This window comes from Zingiber officinale, chromosome 4B, assembly GCF_018446385.1.
Source record: "Zingiber officinale cultivar Zhangliang chromosome 4B, Zo_v1.1, whole genome shotgun sequence".
Classification (NCBI taxonomy): domain Eukaryota; kingdom Viridiplantae; phylum Streptophyta; class Magnoliopsida; order Zingiberales; family Zingiberaceae; genus Zingiber; species Zingiber officinale.
The window spans coordinates 11687477-11709952 of record NC_055993.1 but is presented as its reverse complement, the minus strand read 5'-3'; the positions used below and the strand labels follow the sequence as shown (position 1 = coordinate 11709952).

General features: G+C 36.5%; 1 pseudogene; it reads left to right on the top strand.

Annotated features, from left to right (window-relative positions):
* The first annotated feature begins 2398 nt into the window (after nt 1-2398).
* The window catches only part of LOC121978109, a 52584-nt pseudogene continuing 32506 nt past the window's right edge, over nt 2399-22476 (top strand).

Below are 22476 nucleotides of genomic sequence, written 5' to 3'. Positions count from 1 at the left end.
CGACACATTGATGGTGCTTATTCCAAAATTCGATCACGCTCAGACGGTGTCAGACTATGACCCAATATCATACTGTTCGATAATATAGAAGATCATTGCTAAGATACTAACAAATAGACTCTGGATGATTATGGATTATTTGTATTAGGACCAAGGGGATCTAGGAAGGGGAGGGTAAATAGTTCGTTTCGATTTCTTGATCTTCTTGATTGCGCAGCGAAAACTCGGAAGCAATACTAATGCCTTGATTTACTTGATATCCTCGTCATTGAGGTAACTAATCCAAGGATCTGACCTTCTCTCATTCATACACTATGAAAGAGCTCATTCTCGAAAATAATCTAAAGGCGGAGAAGCTTTATACAAGTTCAAGAACGAGAATATAACTCAAAACAAGGAAACTAATGCAAATACAAATCGAAACATGATTTAGCACTTTGAACATTGTTTTTCTTGAGCTTTTCTTACTTTGGAATGCCTCTTGAAGGGGGGGAAATACAATGACACTTGTCTTCCCAAAATCTCGAGAACCGACATCAAAAGCTTTGTGGAGAATGGTCAAGCCTGACCCTGGAAGAGGGCCATCTTGGGCGATGGCCCTGGACCTAGATTTGGAGGGGGTCCAAATTTTTTTTTTTAAAAAATATTATGTTTAATAATTTATAGTTATAGTAGGAATGAAAACAGATTTAGGGCAAAAAAATTTGCTTCTGCGAACTGCCACCTGCACCTGCGCAACGCGATGGAAAGGAAAACTCGCTGGTCGCTGTGGCGCCGGTGCCGCCGCGACGCCGCCTCCCGCTTGCACCTGTGCCTACGGCTACGAGAAAGAGGACTCAAGGTATCAGCTATCAGGTATGTCTTCTCTCTCTGTCGCATCTCTTGACTCTTCTTCTTTCGCTCACGGCTCTTCAACGGTTATTTCTGTGACTGTGAGTCTGTCACATCTCTTCTTTCTTTTCGCATCTCTATCACTTCTCATGATTTTTTTACCGTTGTTTTTGTATCCACAGAGATGATAAATACATCCCATTGATTTAGAATTTTCATTGTGAATTTGAGCTTTGATCGTCTATTGTCTTGATTTGCTGTGAAAAATTGCTCTCAAATTTTTGTTAAATTTGATTTTTTGGAGGAGAACAGTGGTGTTTGGTGACTAATGCTAGGCTAAGCTAAGGTGCTGTTGCTCTTTTCTTTACTCACTTGAAGAATTACTATTTCTTAATAATTTTACTAATTAGCTAAGCCGCATCACGCATGTTGACCTTAGAACTTGTGACCTTAGTAGTTAGTAGCACAAAGTAGCTGCAAGTTGATTTGTGACAGAAATTTAAGATGAAATGGATTTGTTTTTATTAGGTTTCTGACTTCCATAAAAATTGTCGTATGTATTTATAACTCTAAATTGTTTAAAGTCTTAAGCACAAGTTGATTTGTAAATCTGCTTGCATAGTTGCATCACGGTCTCGTTGTCCTGACTTGATGAATTATGTTGATGGCATCTGAAAGCGAACAGTTGAACTGAATTTAGAATCATGTGCCCTGGATCAATCTACTGTGCTCCACTCTGCCTTGTTTGCAGGATTGTTATTTTTCTAGTTCAACTGAAAAAAAAAAATTATAGCCAACAAACTGTCTGTCATTCCCCAAAGGTAAGTAAATTCCTTTGATATATATATTGTTTGTCTATCATCAAATAAGGGATAACTTCTAAACGTCACGTCTTTACACTACCTTTAGATAAAGAGTATGAAATGCAATTTGTATAATTCTACATTTCTTATTGTGTCCTTTTCTTTCTGTAACCTGTCATGAGTTTCAACTCTACTGAATAACTTTTGCATTTTTCTAGAATTTTGAACTTCACAACTTAAGATATGTTATGTGTTTTGTTCGTTAAATCCCTTTAGTCAATTAGGTGAATGAGCTATCCCTTTAGTCAATGTCAAATAAACTATCAATAATCCTACAAAAATAAGAAGAGAAAATTACCAAAGGACTTATGATTGAAACCCTTAGATTATAGATCTTAGAGAATTATAGCACTTGAGCACTTACTCTATGAGAAATAGAAATTCATAATGTTTTTTATACTCTTGGTTGTTCAAGAAACTTCTAAAGTACTTACTCTGCTTGAACTTATGCGCTTGAACTTGTGTTGTTATAATTAGTATTGTTGTTTCTTTAAGTATCATAATTTTATTAATTAGTTTTAATTTGATAATGATTTAATTTTTTTTAACAGGTGTTGTTTGATGATGTGCTTAACTTAACGACCTAGGACATTTCCATTAATATTGAAAATTATCATATTCCAAGTGCTATTATTCCTTTACTAGTGAAATAATTTGAATTATCTATTTTTTTTTGTAATTGTTGTGGTTTTGTATATTATAATATGTTGCCTAAAAACATCTTTCTGGATGCGAGAAAATGAAAAAAAGAAAAAAAATTAGAACAATTGACTGAATCACAAAGAGGTGCTATTAATAAATTCTTTATTAAAACTTCTCATGGTGATGGAAATGCACAAAATTCAACTATGACTGTGAATGATGTAGATGAGTGTAATGAGATTCACAATGTTAATGAAGAAAGAGAAAATTTGAGTGAGCATGAAAATGTTTTAAATAGGGTAGATAATGAGAATATTGACATTGATGAACAATTTATTTCTTCATTTGATATATATGATTCCAGAAATTGGGATAATCTTGATAACAATGCACGTGATATTTTAGTTGAAAAAGGGCCTATAAGAGAAATGAATATTGTATATCCTTTGGACGACACTTCTAGGCATTTTTCTTGTGCTCATTATTCTAGACATTTAAGTAATGGAGAAATAAGAGACCGAAAGTGGTTGGTTTACAGTAAATATGTGGATAAAGTTTATTGCTTTTGTTGCAAGTTGTTTAAATCTGAAAACAATAGAAGTTCACTAGCAAAGGATGAATTTAGAGATTGGAAACATCTTAGTGAACGACTTAAAGAATATGAAAACACTATTGAACATATAACTAACATGAACACTTGGAATGAATTAAAAATGCGATTAGATAAAAATCTAACAATTGATAAAGACCTACAAAGAGAAATTTCTAAAGAAAAAGAACGTTGGAGACAAGTTATAACAAGAATAATAGCAACTGTAAAATGTCTTTCTAAACGTTGTTTGACTTTTCGAGGATCTAATGAAAACTTTATCAAGACAATAATGGAAATTTTTTGGGGTTGATTGAAATGATTGCTGAATTTGATTATGTGATGCAAGATCATATTAGGCGTATTCAAAGTAATGAAATTCATTATCATTACCTAGGTCATAAAATTCAGAATGAGTTGATTTCTATTTTAGCTAATAATGTTAAAAGTGTTATCATTAATAAAATTAAAGAAGCGAAATATTTTTCAATAATTCTTGATTGTACCCCAGATATAAGTCATCAAGAACAAATTACTTTTATAGTACGATGTGTTAATATATTAGGTAATAAAATGAAAACAGAGGAGTACTTTTTAGAGTTTCTAAAAGTAGATGATACATCAGGTTTAGGACTTTTTAACGAATTACAAAATGTGTTAAAATCACTTGATCTTAGTATTGAAAATATTAGAGGTCAAGGTTATGATAATGGTTCCAATATGAAAGGAAAACACCAAGGAGTTCAAAAGAGGTTACTTGAAATAAATCCAAGAGCGTTGTATATGTCATGTGCTTGTCATAGTCTTAATCTAACTCTTAGTGATATGACCCATTCTTGTGTTAAAGCTGTTTCTTTTTTTGGAGTAGTGCAACGCATATACACATAATTTTCAAGTTCTCCTAAGAGATGAAAATTTTTACTTAATAATGTGAAGGGATTAACCGTCAAATCTTTGTCGAATACTCATTGGGAAAGTCGTATTAAAAGTGTTCAAGCTATTAGATTTCAAATTGTGGAAGTGAGAGCAGCTTTACTTGAATTAAATAATATTTGTGATGATGCAAAGTCAATAAGTGAAGCTGAAAGTTTAGCTAATTCAATCGAAAAATTTGAATTTTTACTTGGTATGGTCATTTGGTATGATATCTTATTTGCTATAAACATGGTGAGTAAGAAATTACAATCAAAATCTATGTGCATAGACTCTGCCATGAAACAATTAGAAGGTGTAATCTCATTTTTTGAAAAGTATAGGAATGATGGTTATGCTGCAAGTTTGACTATTGCTAAGAATCTTGCATTAGATTGAATATAAAGCCAATATTTACAATAAAGCGCCGTATTTTTAAGAAAAAATAGTTTAATGAAAGAGTAGATAATGAAGTTTCACTATCATTAGAAGAATATTTTAGAATTGATTATTTTATTGTTGTTGTGGATATGACAATTGCTTCTTTAAAATGTAGATTCGAGCAAATGAAAACCTTTGAAAATATATTTGGTTTTTTATTTGATTCAAAAACAAGAACTTTGGATGATGATGAATCAAGAAAATATTGTGTCAATTTAAAATCTACTCTAACTCATGACAATTCATCAGATGTTGAGTTAGATGATTTATTTACTGAATTAAAAATATTACAAACGACTTTACCAAATATGATAATGTCTGCAATTGATATTCTTGAATTTGTTCAAAGTGTAGATTGTTATCCAAATGTTGCAATTGCTTATAGAATTTTGTTGACTATGTCTGTTACAGTAGCATCGGCTGAAAGGAGTTTTTCAAAATTAAAATTATTAAAAACATATATGAGATCGTCAATGTCTCAAGAAAGATTAAATGGATTGACAATTTTATGTATTGAGAAAGACATCTTGGAAAATCTTGAAACTGATAATATTATAGAAGATTTTGCAAATAGAAATGCTAGAAGAAGTCATTGTAGATAAATTATATATTATTAGAAATTCATTTGGGATCTCATTTTATTATTTCGCCCAAGGCCTCTTGAGTCGAAGGACCGGGGCTGAGAATGGTCATGAAAAATCCTTTTCTAGTGTTACCTCAGACACCTTTATTGCTTAAGAATCTCCTAAGCGATTACCACATCAAAAACTTGCTCACCTAAGCGATTCGATACCTCACTGTTCGATAGCGACTCTAAGTTCTTAAGCGATTAAACATAGTGCTTAATCGATTAAGCTTTGTTAAATCGATTGTCCTAATCGATTTGACAACCCTACCTCCTAAACAACTCGAGTCCTAGGATTTCTTGTCCAACATTCGGTCAATCGTGACCTTGGGACTCCTCATTACCTAGCATTCGGTCACCCTTGATCAGCTGAGACTTCTCCACCAAGTGTTCAGTCAATCCTTTAACTCACTTGGACTTTTCTCCTCGTGCCAAGTGTCTGGTCCTCTATGATCCACTTGGACTTCTAAACATTATGTGTCCAGTCAACCATGGACCCACTTAGATTTTTCAATGTTTGGCTTCACTCACTAAGACTTTTCACTGCCTAGCTTCACTCACTAAGATTTTTTTCACTACCCAACTTCACTCACTGGGACTTTTCAACACCTAGCTTCACTTACTAGGATTTTCCCACTACCCGACTTTACTTATCGGGACTTTCCAACTCCTTGGATTCACTCACTGGGACTTCCTCACTGCCCGGTTTCACTCATCGGGACTTTCGACTACCCGTCTTCACTCACCAGGAATTTTCATCTGCCTGAATTCACTCACCAAGATTTTTTTCACTGCTTGACTTTACTTACTAGAACTTTTCACACCAAATGTCTTATCAATATTAACCCACTTGATTTTTCTTCTTCTGCCAACCATCTCGTTGGTCTTGTTCTTACCTAACATCCAGTTAGGACTTTTTCAGTCAAGTATCTAGTTAACTTTGACCTATTTGACTACTCTTTCATTTTAAATTGATCAGCCTTTGACCAGAGGAGACTTGCACCAACATTCTCCCTAATGGATAATTATACCTACAATCTCTATATATTGTTAAATATCAAAACTCAAGCTTGAGCCAAACTAGTCAACTTTGATCCAGGGATAATTGCACCAATAGTTTAATGCATCCTGCACAGGCTACATACATGGAGGAGAGGTCTATTATGGAGAATATTCATTTAGCGCAAAAATTATTGTTGAAATATGGGCGGAAAAATACCTCGCCAAGATGTATACTTAAGGTGGACCTTCAGAAGGCTTTTGATTCAGTGAATTGAGTTTTTCTCTTGGAGTCTCTTTGGAGTTTTGGTTTTCCATAGAAATTCATTGGGTGGATAAAAGAATGTATCACTACTATTTCCTATTTGGTAGCAATCAACGGTGTGATGTATGGCTACTTCAAGGGCAAAAGGGGTTTAAGACAGGGGGATCTGCTATCACCATTTCTCTTTAGTTTATGTCTAGAGGCTTTCTCACAGCCCCTCAAGGCAACCTCGCAAATGAGCAGTTATCACTTTCATCCAAAGTGTGGCGGGACAAAGATTACACTATTGGATTGGAAGGTTGCAAACAAAATCTCATATTGAAAATATATGGAAATGATCATGGGTTTATAAGGAAAAGATATCTTTATTGGTATGAGACCTTTTGGGTAGAGCTCAAAAATAAAACAATGAGGGCTTGCCCCAAAGTGGATAATATCAAATCATTGTAGAGATATTTAAATTCTTTTTGGTTGTAACAATTGGTATCAGAGCTTGAACTGCTAGAAGGTCTAACCGCCGTCTGTGCACAAGAGCTATGGTCTAATTGATCTATGTGAGTAGAATATTGACTTCAAACAAAGGAACACCAGGTAAGAAATCCTAGTAGGTTGAGTGGACCGAGGGGCAGGAAGAGTTGGTGGGTTGAGGATTGGATATGGAAAGCTTGTGGTCCTTCGTTTGAGAGGGGGGGGGGGGAGAATTGTTGGGTTGCAAGGTTGCAAACAAAGTTCAAAACACATAGAAAAGATCATGAGTTTATAAGGAAAAGATATTTCCATTGGTATAAGGCCTTTTGGATAAAGCTCAAAAATAAAATCATGAGAGTTTAGGTCAAAAGTGGACAATATTATGTCATTGTGAAGATATCTAATTTTTTTTTGATCCTAACATACACATCTAGCATACGCTGATTATTTACTTCGCTTTGGGCTACAGACATGCTCACCATCACCCTAATTTCATATTATATCAATGATTTTGGTGCTCAGTTAGGTCTGATTCCAAACCTTGCATTGACAAATCAAGTCTATATATAGCTGACATTGGAGAAGGAGAGGTAAACGAATTATTATAGATTTCAAAGGGATTATTTTCCTTTCGGCTACCTTGGTATTCCCATAGCGTCAAAGAGACTTCGCACAAATAATTATGGATCCTTGTTGGAACCTATCACAAAAGATAGGTATTTAGCCAAAACAGACACTATCATATGTCGAGAAGATGGAACTAATAAAGACAGTGCTCTAAGGTATTGAATGTTTTTGGTTATCAATATTACCAATCCCATGTGCAGTGATAGAGAAAATCTATGCAATATGCCACTCATTTTGTCTGGTCATCTAAGTACCCACCTATTTCTTGGGCAACAATGTGCTTGGTGAAGGAGGAAGGGGGATGCGGATTGAGGGATTGATGATCCTAGAATTCTAAGTCTTTGTGGAACATTCATAGAAAGAAAGACTCAATGTGGGTGAGAAGTGGGTTCATAACCAATACTTTCAAAGTGTTAGCATGTGGAAATGGATGGTGAAGCCAGCAGATGACACTTTTTTAAGCGAGTGAGCCAGATTCGTGATCAGATCCGAATTTCAGTAGGGTTTACACAACGGGCTAGGTGGCTTCTACAATCCTAGTTCGATACAGAAAATGGGCAGAACCATGTGTAAAGGAGGCTTATGACTATATGAAACCAAGATGCATAATGAAGACTTGGGCACCTGTGATCTGGAAATCATATATACTACCAAAGCATCACCTCTTTTCCCAGCAACTTGCAAACAAAAGACAGATTGTCTTATGTGGAGTGTAAACTTTGTATATTGTGCCAACGAGAAGAGGAGAATGCAACACATTTATTTTTCGAATGCTGGGTGGTTAGGCCTTTATGGGATAACGTACTGGTATGGTTGTGCATAAATATCACAATTAGCACCATGGTGGAGATGACGGACAACTTTGGGCAATAATTCGTGAATGATACTCGGCTAAACAAAGCTAGACTACTTGGTCTAACTTATTTGTTATACCTTATTTGGTAAACTAGGAACTGAAAGCATTAAGGAGAGGAATCAGATATTGAGAGATTGTTTAGAAAAATTCAGACGCATGTGTTTAGATTTCTGAGTAGTTCTCCTGTAAAACTTTGATATACTGAATATTTTTATTTCATTTAAAAAAATAAAAATATATTTATTTGAGGGTATAACTTAGTTTAATATTTTATTTAAAATAGTAATAATATAATTCACAGAGAAATAAATTTATATGAATATATAAAATTTATTAGAATTTTTTAATGAGATAAATCAGTTAAGGTTAAAAAAACATATTTGATTATCCGATTTAAAGTGGGAGCTGATTGGAACTTAATCTTGTAGGTCCCGTCCAATCAGTAAAAAAGGGGTGAATTATTTTATAAAGAAAACTCATATCTTTTTCAAACTATTGTGCTTAAACAATTACATACTTAACAAAAAGATAGTAAAAATAAAAAGAGTATGATACAAACAAATTTACTTGGTTTGCAATCAGAAATTGCTATTCCAAGGAAAATAGACTCACTATGAAGATCTTCATCTCGAACAAAACGTCGGAAGCGGAGAAACCTCGTACATGAAAATAAAGCTTGGAAATGAAAAGCATAATGAAATTCGAAGTACAAAAGTATGTTGTTTCAAATTGCTGAACCAGGGCTCTATTTATAGTCTAATGGTTGCATTTGACCCGTTTGTTGACGTGGCACGATCCGAGTGCCTGGACCCTCTCCAGGCGTCCCCAGCGTGACAAAACTTTATCTCCACACAACAGCTAAGTGATAAAGTTTTATCCACTTTCGGGCGGCCGGATCGTGCTGACGTGGACCCAAAGTTGATCCACTACATTGAGGCGCCCTTTCGGCACCAAAATGGTCCAGGTGCCCGGATCGATCAATCTTGTGCTGACCATTCGGTGCCTTCTCCGGTTGCTTAAGTGATCTCGGTCATCCAAAATTGGGCTTGTTAGGTAACCCGACGCGGGTGCGTGCTAGAATACATTTCGTAAAGATGCACAGTGGAAAATGAAAAACAATAATAATTCATAATTATTACATCACACACACATATGCATACAAGGATACAACATGCCAGACATGATCGCATAATTAAAATTTTACAGAAAGTAAATTTACGCTAGGTATACTTGACGGATGATGCATAGAAGATTTCATTGAATGATCTGGAGTGGGAAGGAGATCGACCAAGCGACGCTCTGAAGCCTCACCTCTACTTGTATCCACGCCGAGCTATCTTTGAGATGACTTCGATAAGTCCAAGTTTCATCTTCGCGAAAGGTACTAGCCTTCTGTATGAAGATGGACGATTTGAGAGAGGGATCACGGTCCGATTTGTACCCGACAACAATTGCAACCAAACGATACAAATCAACTCGCAACTACAACCTTTGTAGCCGCTATTCGGATGTAACAACCCAAATTTCCTCATTTGGAGTCCCAATAGTGCTTAAAAATATTTAGAAATACTTTAGAAATATTCTAGAGATTTTTAGAAATTTTTAGAGTATTTTTATATAATTTTTGGAGTTCGTTTGGTATTTTTACCAAAAGAAACAAGTTGTAAAAAAATAAAAAAATTAAGCCGAAGTTCAAACCGGAGACCTCCGGTTAAGCAAAGCCTTAAGTTGTCTCGGCTGACCAGGAACCCAGCAGGGCCGTGCTGATCAAATAAGGGATGAAATTAATTTAAGTAGTAGTTAAGTAGTAGTAGTTAAACAGAAAATAATTGGGAATAAAAAGGTTCGGCTGAGGATTCGAACCCACGAGCTCCGGCCCGATCCAAACCTTAAGCGAATACGACTGACCATGTGCCCAAGCAGGCGTTGCTAATTAAGGAAAGAGCGGAAAATATTTATATGGTAGTAGATAACAAGAATATCGAGGTATTAAGAGAGGAATCGGGTTAATCTTCCGTGACCTAATTTCTTCTTCCCTTCTTGTGCGTCGGCGCTTTTCTTCTCGGGCGAAACCACAGCAGGAGGTTAGGGATCGTCTCCGGTGGTCGGTCAAGGTGTTCTCCAAGGGGTTTTCTTCACTATCACAATCCCTTCGTCGAGGAGATTTCGTGGACACGAAGAGGAGCCGAGATCTTCATTCCTCAGAAACCCTAGAAGCGTTTGAGCCATTCTCTTTGGCTGTGAGTTCAAGAACACGATGTAAGCGTTTCTCACCTGCAGTAAGAGTGGTTTTCGAATGTCGATTTCATTCTGTGTTTCGGTAGAGTTTGTGGCTTTTGAATTTCCTGCCGTGAATCTCAAAAGAGAACAAAGGAAGGTAAATTGTATTTTCGGTTGAGGCATGCTTGAAGGATTTCGTTGCCATATGAAAACCTTAGGATCTGTTGCTATATGAATATGTGTTTTATTAAATTCATTAGGTGTTTATGAGTAGCTATAATAAAGAGAGACCAAGGTTTGTTTCCTCTTTGCATTGCTGTTGTGGTATGCTCGGATTTTCTTTCAGACTTTGTAATTGGTTTTTGTTTACAGAAAGTGAGTTTAGTTTCCATTTTTCAGAAAGTGAGTTGGATTCTATTCTGTTTGTGATCTTAATGTGCAAGTCAAGTCGTGCCGTGAAAGGGGCACAAGTAGCTTCTGTTCGGAATTTTTCCTATGCAATCTAGTCAAATTTGGCTATTAGACAATTAACATGAGAAAGTGTACAAATTTAATGTATAGTTTTGGTTTCAGTAGCATGCTGTGGGTTCTTGTTTTTGAAGTTCTAGTAGTTTCTTTTATTTTAGTTTTAATGCATGAGTGCTTGATTGCTTCAATTGCTATAATCTGAACCCTAGATTTAGTTTGTGCTTAAGGCTTTAGAATTTCAGTCTAGGTCTTGTTGATTATTCCAAGCACACAGATTTAAGTTTTTCTTGCCGCCACAACATGCATGAGATGGTTTAGTTTTAGTTTCCTATATATATGAAATGGATAGTTTAGTCTTCGGTGTTGGTGTTTTAGTTTTCATTTTTAATTGCCGAGGCATATGTTTAGAGTCAGCTAGTTTAGTCCTTTTAATATGAAGCATGCAGTGTAGGTTTTAATTCCAACAAGTTTTAGATTTAGTTTAAGCTTGTATGCAGATTTTTATAAGTATTGCTTGCAGATTTTGATAAGTATTATATGCAGAACTCTAATCTTAGAGCAGATTTGATTAAACTTATAGTGCAGAATTTTGATTAAGCTTATAGTGCAGAATTTTGATTAAGTTTGTAGGCAGATTTGATTAAGCTTGTATGCAGATTTAGTTTTAGTGCAGTTTCAATAAGTATTTCAGTACAGTTTTATTAAGTATTTCCATGCAATTCTGTTAAGCATTTCAGTGCAGAGTTAATAAGCATTTTAGTGTAGTTTTGTATGAGACATCTTTTTAATAGAGGTATTAACAAGTATAAGCAAGATAAAGAAAAGAAAGAAAAATGCCAAGACCTTAAGTAGATCCCAAAGTCAAGACTTTAGGGATTTTGGCACACAAGGTGCTTGTTAAAATGACAAGGCATTTAAAGAAGAACTAATTAAGATAATAAGATATTTTACTTTGAAGAGGCTAGTACCCGACTTCCAAGATTGTCGTTAAACAAATCAAGGTGTCCAATTCCAAGGTCTTGGCCCTGGTAGACCAAGGTCTGCTCTTTTAGGATTGGTGGCTCGCTATCCCAACCTATTAGGGAACGCACATAAGATGGTACTACGCCTGAGCCCAAGAGAAGTTGATTATTATTTTGAAGTATTAAAGTATAAGTTTTAAACAAGTGAAATAAAAGAATAAGTTTTAAATAAGTGAAATAAAAGAATAAGTTTAGAATAAATGAAATAAATTTCACTTTGTTTTAAAATCAGCAAGTTTAGTTTTTCTTTTATGCTAGCATGTTATTTAGATTAGCTTACTGTTATTTGCTATTAGAAGAGCATGAGCAGCTTTACATGTTTAGCATTTCAGTATGTTTGATTCCTTTGCTATTAGAAGAGCATGAGCAGCTTTACATGTTTAGCATTTCAGTCTGTTTGATTCCTTTACTATTAGATGACCATGAGTAGTTTTCAGTAAGCATTCAGTTAGTTTATGTTATAGATATATGTACATGCATATTGAGATTTTTGTGAGTTAGATAGCGCTTACTAAGCATTTTGGTTATAGATTGCATTTCCTCTTACTGCAGATAAAGGAAAGAAAAAGCTATAGTCAAGGAAAGTGACAAGGAGGTGCGGATGGATGTGTCATGCCTGGACTATAGAAGCCTTGGGACTTAGTTTAAGAATTTGTTTAGATTAATTCTTTATTTAAGTTGATAAGAAAATTTTGGAGTAAGAAGTTGTATGTCATTATGTTTCCGCTGTTCATTACTTGCACGATCTGATTTTATTAAACTGCGTGGTGATGTTATTTCTTTTGTGTATGTATGCTCCATATAGTCACCGGTACAGAGGAGATGCTGCCGAAATTTTTCGGTAGGAACTTCTCTGGGGGCGTGACAAAGTTGAGTATTGCTAGTATTAGCATAAGTAACACTAGTAAGTAGAATTAATAGTTAAGTAACGGTCACCTTAGAGAGTAGTAAAGAAGGTGGGGCGTTACATCGGAGGCCGAAACCTCGCTGCCCTCAAGGGACAACAACTCCTGCGCCAACATGATTCCGGTAGCAACTATTGCTGTCCGGAACAGTGCTTCCAACGCTGGATCAAGGGTTGTCCGGCAGCATAGCATGGACAACAGCTTATACTGCTATTTGGAGGCCAATCTTGTTGTTGCTGGCGGTGTATCCGACGACAAGAGTGTTCGGGGTCAATAGGTGACCACCGGGAGGAAGCAGATGGCTAGCGTCGATGCTGGCCGGCGACACAGCGGTGGTGGCACACATGCACAGTAGCAGTTCGTTGTTGTTCACACTGGACGACGGCTAACCGGTAGGCGTCAGACGTCTGTTGATTGAAGCTGCTTACCAACGGCGATGGAAGCCCTTGTTGCTCGTCGACGTGCGGCGACGAACAACAAAGAGGCACCGCCTCTTGCTGTTTGGGCGGCAATGGCGGCTTCAGCTGGTGTGGGGTGGCTGTTGGTTGGCGGGAGAACCACTTGCTGCCGTTGAATGTTGGCTGATAGGGCTGGCCTCCTCTTCATGGACGGCGGCGTGAAAATAAAATGGCGGAGTGAAAACAAAAATTTCATTTTTTTTTCATTTCGACCGAAGAAGACAAAGAAGAGGGGCAGGCGGGATCCTCTCGTATGTAATTTACGGACTAGAGGGTAGTCCGCAAAATTTGATTGGTGATTATGATGGACCCTACCTGTTAAATAGGTGGGGTCCATCATATTTAACCAATTCATACTATGGACCATCCACTCTAGTCCGCAATTCCATCCTCATAGGAGGGGAGAGAAAAATGAGAGAGAGAGACAAGTTTTTAATCAAAAACAGTTCACCATCTTCGTGTTTATATATATATATATATATATATATATATATATATAATTTTGAATTTAAAAAATAATTAAAATATTTTTTAAAAATTTTATTTCTAGGATTCATGCTTCCCAATTAGGTTATAATTTGTAAGCTATTTTTTAAAAAGATTTTACCTCTAGGATTCAGATTTTCCAATTGAGTTATAGTATTTAGTAAAAAGAAAAATTAAAAAAAAATAAATTTAAGTATTTATGGAGTATTATAATATGTTTAGGGGATATATTCATGGATTAAGGATTTATATATAAGGAAATATTGATTTTTTAAAATTCAAAATCGAAATAATAGATATAAGGTTATTATTTGATATTATTATTTTTTAAAAAAATTTTGAATTAAAAAAATTAATTAAAATATTTTTTAAGATTTTATTTTAAGGTTCATGCATCCCAATTGGGTTATAATTTTCAAGCTAATTTTTTTTAAAGATTTTATCTCTAGGGTTCAGACATCCCAATTTGGTTATAATGTTTAATAAAAAAAAAATTAAAAATGAAATAAATTTAAATATTTATGGAATATTATAATGTGTTTAGGGGATATATTTATATATTAAGGATTTATATTTAGAAATATTGATTTTTTAATTCAAATTATAAAAAAAAGTAATTAGAAAATTTTGATATGTTGCGCACGCATAGTCGCGCACTATGCGACGCGCAACACACACACACACACACAACACACACACACACACACACACACACACACACATATATATTTGGATTAAATCCAAAACCATATTCTTTAACTATAATTCATACTAATGGCCTTAAGTTTAGTTCAAGACCAAAACTAAACCATCTTAGTTCAAAACTAAGAATCCCTTTTAATTAAACCAAACCAATTTGGTATATAATTAAACCAAATTGTTTTCAAAAGACATGACTCATCATGGCTTCCATTGTGCCATTCTGATTCCATATTTGCCCTTCGTCTGGTTCAACCAGACTCAATCTCTCTCGATCTAAGAATCCAATTCTCAAACTCGTTTTATGTCTCTTAGATAAACTAACAATTAATTATGGAACAATCATGAGTGACACCTAGTAGTACGTTATGATTCCCAATTAATTGAAAAATCATAAGTTGATCTCGGAACCATTTCCAAACCCTTTAGCAGCTACAGTAAGTCGTGTCATATTTCTTTCATTTATCTTATACCCATTTGGTTCAGGACATGGTCTATGTGTCAGTTCCCACTAGGTTGATTATGTCACACATAGCCCAAGTAATACTTCCTCATTCTACAGATTCAAATTATTCGAGCATGTGTCTAAGAGTCTTGTACTCTTAACATGTGATGCTTTGGCCAAAGACTTTGAGTAATAATTCTAACAAGTGGCCATAGGATATACGTCTCTTCGTAAAGAGCGGTGAATCCTTTATGGGTTATCCAAACACTTTTGGATATTTTAACTTATACCCAATCATCCTGGGTCCACATCTCCAAGGAGATGCTTGCCTAAAATGTCAAAGTATAAGTCTCCATGACCAAAGTGACTTGTATGTTGGATCGAAAGCGCTAGAGGGGGGGGGGGGGGATGAATAGCGCTCGTGGCTTTCACACTCGATTTCAGAATCGTAAAAGTAAATGCAGCGGAAAAGAAATAACACAAGCACAGAAGACACGAGAAGTTACTTCGTTCGGAGCCTATCTTGACTCCTACTCGAAGGACCGCGGTCGTTGACCGCTTTCGGTAGGCAACAACTATATAGCGCAAATCTTTACAAGTAGATGAGTACAAGTATGAACTTAAAAAGAAAGATTATACCGACAAAATACAGTATATTAAGAGTGGTCGCAGCTTGTTGGAGCAGGGCGTTGTTGAAGCGTACGGAGCAGCACACTAGAGCGCATGAGATCTTATGTTCGAGAGTTGTTGTAATGAGCTGCACCTCGAGGCCTCCTTTTATAGCTCTGCAAGGTCTGATCCAGATCCCCAAGCTTCGGGATCAAGTTTGACCCGACGCGGATCGGTCGACTGATCCCAAGGTTCGGTCGACCGATCAGGCGATCCTTCCTATTTGATCCGCCCGATCTTCTCGCTCCGCTTCGATCTGGTCAAACTTCATCCGAGGTTCGGTCGACCGATAAACAGGTTCGGTCGATCGATCAGCTGTTCTGACTCAACCCAGTCAGCCTGATCCAGTCGACACCTAACCTAGGTTCGGTCGACCGATCCCAAGGTTCGGTCGACCGATCCCCTGCTCGGGCCTGGTCCAACCTCTGGAGATCTGATCTGCTGGCTTGTGGGTTCGGTCGACTGATCCAAGGTTCGGTTGACCGATCCCGGTCACTTCTAACTCTGCATAAAAATGTTAGTTACCTGCAAAATAGAGTTAGAACACAATGTAATATATAAACGAATAAACTGACAGCCTTCGGACTGTCTGGGTCTGACTTCAGATTTTCGACAGGAAACCCTAGGTCGACCCGACGCCTACTGGTCCCTCTACGGGGAACGCGTCCTCACCTACTCCACTCAGGAGATTTACCTTTTGCCAGTGTGATCCTCCAGATCGACTGGACTTTTGCTCGACGTTCGATGCCTCCGGACTTTCTGCTGGACGCCCGCTTCCTGACCCGTCCAGTCTTTCACCTAGTTCGCGACACTAGGATTTTCCACCTAGGGTTACCACCCCCTAGGACTTTCGTCTGAAGCACTCGACCTGCCAAGACTTTCTGCATAGGGTTACCACCCCCTATGACCTAGGGTTACCACCCCCTAGGGTTTTTCCCTTACCTAACCGCAGCTAGGACTTTCATGAGACGCTCAATCATACACATTAGATAACAATTAAACTTAACTTTGAATTCCTTTGCCATTATCAAAACTTGAGTTCGATCGTCGGATGCTTCTCGCACCAACAATCTCTCCCTTTTTGATTATGGCAACCGAAATTCAAAGTTAAGGAAAAAGAAGAAGAAAATGCAAAAGGTAAGCACATTAAAGCTCCCCCTTAATAGAAGCTCCCCCTTAACAAAAATTTCTTTTGAATTTTCTGCTCCCCCTTAACAAAAGTTTCTTTTTCTTCGAACTTTCTTTAAATTTTCTTTGAATTTTACTACTCTCCCCCTTTGCCATTTATCAAAAACATGTTTGAGAAAATACCAACTTTTCAAGCGGATTTGATAATCAGAGAGATAATTTAGAAAAATGTTTGGATAACCCTTGGCATTTATAATTAATAGAGTTTAATTTGGGGATAATTTTTGCTAAGTGAGAAATAGAATAAAGTTTACTTAGCTCAATTTTGAATAAAATTTGAAGGATTATCTTTGCTTTGAAAGTTTGAAAAATTTGATATATTTGAAATAAAATTTTCTCAAAAATTGACTAAGTTTAAAGGTATTTGCTAAAATATTTACTAAAAATATTTTCACGTAGCTAAGCATTTTGCAAATACTTTAGTTGAAAATATTGAATTTTGAAGGATTCTAAAAGGATGTTATAAATTTGATAAGATGTCTTAATGTAGCTAAAGTTGGAAAGAGGGAGTAGTTAGACTTATAAAAATTTAAGTAAGGTTATTCATTCAAATTCAGTTGGTCTTTAAGTTCAAGCATAAGTCAAGTGAAATCTATTTCAGATTATCTGATTTACTTTAGAGAGGTATCAATGCTTTAAAGTTCATGCCCGAGTAAACTCAAAAAAAAGGTTTAAATATCAAGCACGTTGTTTTGTGGCCACATGTCTAACCATTTAGCTACTAGCTGATTACCTAGAGGGCAACAACTTTCACTTGGTTAGTCAAGTTAAGTCAATAGATCCAGTTATATTTGACTAGTGCTGGAAGACTTAACTTGATTACTGTTGACTTGGTGTTTAACGCCCAGACTCATATTGATGCACAGATATAAGAATTCTTGAGTCCAGGCTGTACCCTATGCATCTCACATCGTTCTATGTTTTTCAAACACAAGCAAGGTAAGCCTAAGTGTTTGTGAGATGCTCTGGCTGAAACTTAGGGGAGAAAATTTTCTAAGGTAGAGCCTAAGCTAATTCCATATTTTGAAAATCTAGTAAAATTAGAATTTTAAAAATAATATTTTCCTAGAATGTTTAAAACCTTATTTTGAAAACAAGTAGAACAGTGAAGCTAGGAAACTGATTTGAAACTCAATACCTACTCTACCCAACACATTCCTATTTGTCTTCTCGGTGAGCTTCACAAGTTGAAGTAAGGGCTTTGTGAAGATGTCAGCTAGGTTTGATTTTGACTCAACATAGTTGAGTTCAATATCACCCTTAGCTACGTGATCCCTTACAAAGTGGTGCTTCACTTCTATATGTTTAGTCCTTGAGTGATGAATTGGGTTTTTTGTTAGATTTATTGAGCTTATATTATCAATTGAGATTTTAGTTTTTTGATACTCCAGTTGATAGTCTTTAAAGGTATGCACCATCCATAGAAACTGAGATGTGCATTCACCTAAGGCTATATATTCAGCTTCAGTGGTAGATAAAGCAACACAGCGTTGCTTTCTACTTGACCAACTTACTAGGCATTGTCCTAGAAATTGACAGCTACCACTTGTGCTTTTTCTATCTAGCTTGCATCCGACATAGTCTGAGTCAGAGTAGCCGGTTAGGTCCAGGGTGCCAGATCTAGGGTACCATAGTCCTACATTTAGGGTTCCCTTAACATACCTAAGGATTCTTTTGACAAGGGTTAAGTGAGACTCTTTTGCATAATATTGGTATCGTGCACACATACCTACTGCAAAAATAATGTTTGGTCGACTCGCAGTTAGGTACAGTAGACTTCCTATCGCACTTCGATAGTATTTCAAATCTATTAGTTTACCTTCTAAGTCTGAGTCAATTTTAGCATTTGTGACCATTGGTGTATTAATTGTTTTTGAGTTCTCCATGCCAAATTTTCTAACTAATTCCTTAGCATATTTAGTTTGATAAATATAAATTCCATCTTTAGTTTGCTTAATCTGTAAACTTAAGAAGAAATTAAGTTCACCTACCAGATTCATTTTGAATTCATTTTCCATTAGTTTGGTGAATTCTTTTAGAAATTTAGAGTTTGATAAACCGAAAATAATATCATCGACGTAAATTTGGGCTATGAAAATGTCATTTTCTAAGGTTTTTATGAAAAGGGTTGGATCTATTTGACCTTGTTTAAACCCTTTTGATGTTAGATGATTGGATAGACGTTCATACCAAGCCCTAGGTGCTTGTTTTAGTCCGTATAGGGCCTTTTTTAGTCCGAAGACATAATTTGGTTGTTCTATGTCCTCAAATCCCAGGGGTTGACCTACATATACTTCTTCTTTAATAAATTCGTTTAAAAATATGGATTTTACGTCCATTTGAAATAGCTTGAATCCCTTGTGTGCTGCATAGGCCAGCAAAATCCTAATGGATTCAAGTCTTGCTACAGGGGCATAGGTCTTATCATAGCCTAACCCTTCTACTTGACTGAATCTTTTAACTACTAACCTAGCTTTGTTTCTAACTATTTCACCTTGATCATTTAATTTGTTTCTAAAAACCCATTTAGTGTCAATTATGGATTTATTAACGGGTTTAGGCACTAATTCCCAGACCTGATTTCTTTCAAATTGGGCCAATTCTTCTTGCATTGCTAGAGTCCAATCTGGGTCTGGTAGGGCTTCTTCTATGGTCTTGGTTTCGATTTTTGAAATCAGGGCTATTTGGCTCTGGTTTCTATAAGATGACCTAGTTCTGACTCCTAAAGTTGGGTCACCCAAAATTTGGTCAGATGGGTGATTTGTGCTTGTTCTTATTGGTCGTATACCGTTTGAGTTAGTGATTTGTTCTTCAGATTCAATAGGTTCAGGTTGAATTTCATCATCTTCTCTGTTTATTGGGTTAACATTTTCTGTATTTTCATTTTCATTTATTGTGTTAGGTAATTTATTTTCATCATCAAATATTATATTTATTGTTTCTTCTACTTTTAGGGTATTTTTGTTATATACTCTATATGCTCTACTGGTTGTTGAATACCCTAAAAATATTCCCGGGGTTGTTTTTGATGTAAATTTCCCTAAGTAGTCTTTAGTGTTCAAAATGAAGACTTTACACCCAAACACTTTTAAATAGTTTAAGTTGAGAATTTTATTATAATAAATTTCATAGGGTGTTTTATTTTGAAATTTGTTAATTAAAATCCTATTTTGAATGTAACAGGCTGTATTAACTGCTTTAGCCCAGAATTGATTAGATAGTTTATATTCGTTTAACATTGTCCTAGCAGCTTCTTGTAGATGTTAGTTAGAGCCCTAGAGCTAATCATTTGATGATTGTAAGGACTCATTGTATCATATTCTTGTATATATATTAAGACATTTGGTTTTTGGTTATTATGCTTATTTGTATTAGTTCCAGATAAAATAAGTATAGTAACGTCCTTGAGTAGAAGGTTCTTACCTATATCAATCGATTGGTTGAATCGATAGTGAGATGATATGTAACGCCCGAAAATTCTCAAACTTGCATTAGAATTATTCTATGATTTTTCTGGAATTTTTAGATATTTTTCCAGAATTTTCCGAGTAGCGGAAGTAGCAAAAATAATTAGAAGAATAAAAAGGCTTAAGCAGGAATCGAACCCGGGACCTCTCGGGTCCGCTAAACCTTTAGTTAGCCTTAGTAACCGGTGAACCCAGCAGGGCCGTGCTGAAAGGAAAGGAGAATCAAATATATTTATATTTAAGTTGGGCCTAGTTACCCACTTAATATAAATTAAGAACTTAAGTTGGTTTGGTTTAAGTTTTGGTTCGGCAACTCCCCCTCTCCAAAACCCTCACGCCGACGCCAACCCTCTTCCCTCTCCTTCTCTCGGCGCCAACACCCAAACAACCTAGGGTTCTCTCCCTAGGGCCCCAAGGTCACTTTTCGGCGATGATTTCAGCACGAGGACGTTCCCCTCCGCGAGTAGAGCACGTGGACGCGAGCGGATCGTCGAGAAGTCGTCTCCACCGGAATTTCTAGCGATTAGATTTGTAAGAAATCTAGCACACCAGGTAAGAAACCCCTCACCTGCAGTATAATAGCTTCCGTTTGAGTTTTTGTGCTTTAGTTAGAATGTATGCAGATTTTTATCGAGATCTAGGGTGTATTTAACTCTCTTCGAAGATTAGGGGTTTAGATGAGCACCTCTAGATGGGCCGGGCACGTTTTCCCTCTTCAGATAGGAGGTTAGACGTTGTCGGGTGCCTAGAGGTGGTCACCCTAATAGGGAGAAGAGTTATAGCATCCTAGGTGCTCGATTAAAGGTCTAGCTCAGTAATAGACAGTTAATTAACTTATTAAATGCACTAGAAGCATTTAAAACAGAAAAATAGTTTTATTTCAACTTATGTAGGACTACAGTCCAATGGGTGGGCTCCCACAGTAGCCTCTAGGTTCAGACAACCTAGTTCTAGGTTCAGATAACCTAGATTCAGCGAAATAAGTATATAGCATTCAGTATTTTATTTTCAGCAGTGGCACCGTACTGGATTAGATATCCACTGGGCTGGACTCCCATAGTCGTCCCTAGGTTTAGCTAATCTAGTAAACCCTACTAGATTCGGAACTTGCAATCTCGGGTTTAGATAGCAAGTACAGTTGCCAGGGCCCCTCAGCAGCATGTTTAGTATTTTCACTTATTATATGTATAGCTGTTCAAATTCATAATAAGTTATGTGAGATCAGCTTAGTTTCAGTTTCAGCTTCAGTTTAGCTCTTCCTGGTTGATACATTATGATAGCTTATGTTCAGCTCTTGATTGTTATGCTTGTATGATCACATGCCATGCCATGCTTAGCCTAGTCAGTATATTTCAAATAGCATGTTTTAAAAACCATATCTGCATCGTATGCATGTTTTTGTGAGGTAGATGGTTTCTTACTAAGCTTTTTAGCTTACAGATGCTACTTTTCTTATACTGCAGATACAGGTAAGAGAAAAGTGGACTAGTGGAGGCTGGAGGGCAATGCAGATCAAGATGTGTGTGGAAGGAACATGAAATAAAAGATCCTTAGGGGATCTAGCAAGCTTAAACAATTGAACTTTTAGTATTTCTATTTTCACGCACTTTTAATTGTTAAATGCTACGAACTAGTAAACCATGCTTTATATCCAGTTTAGAATGCTAGCTTTATGTCATTAGAATATATTCTATGGATTGTATAAGTGAAATGTGAGATTTTGGCACGAACAAGTGCTGAAATCAGAGCTTAACTGCAAAATCAGAAACCCCAATCGATCGGTGGATCGATTGGGGGGTCCCAATCAATCAGCTGATCGATCGGACAAATTGCTCCACGAACAGTAGGTTTCTGGATCGATCAGCCGATCGATCCAGCAATTTCTGTCGCGAACAGAAGGTTCGGGGATCGATCACTGGATTGATTGGTCAGTCTGGATCGACCAGCCGATCGATCCAGAATATCGTCCTGAGCACAGTAGTATGCTGGATCGATCACTGGATCGATCCAACCTATGTCCCGCGTACAGTAGCTGGCTGAATCGATCCCTGGATCGATCCGACGTTCCAATCGATCAATGGATCGATTGAGAGGTCTGATAACAGCTGGAAAACATTTATTTCAGTTCCTTGACCATAGGGGATGTAGTATATGCTAGGTATGCTTTAGATTACACCCTTTAGCATGTATAGAATCAAGAAATGTTAGCAGCTTAGAAAATTTCAAATTAGTACAGCTTCCGCATCTAGATTTTATGATGGTCAGGGAGTAGTTAGCACAGCTTAATGTGATGATCGGCCTTACAGCCTAGTTAGTAGAAGGCGGGTCGTT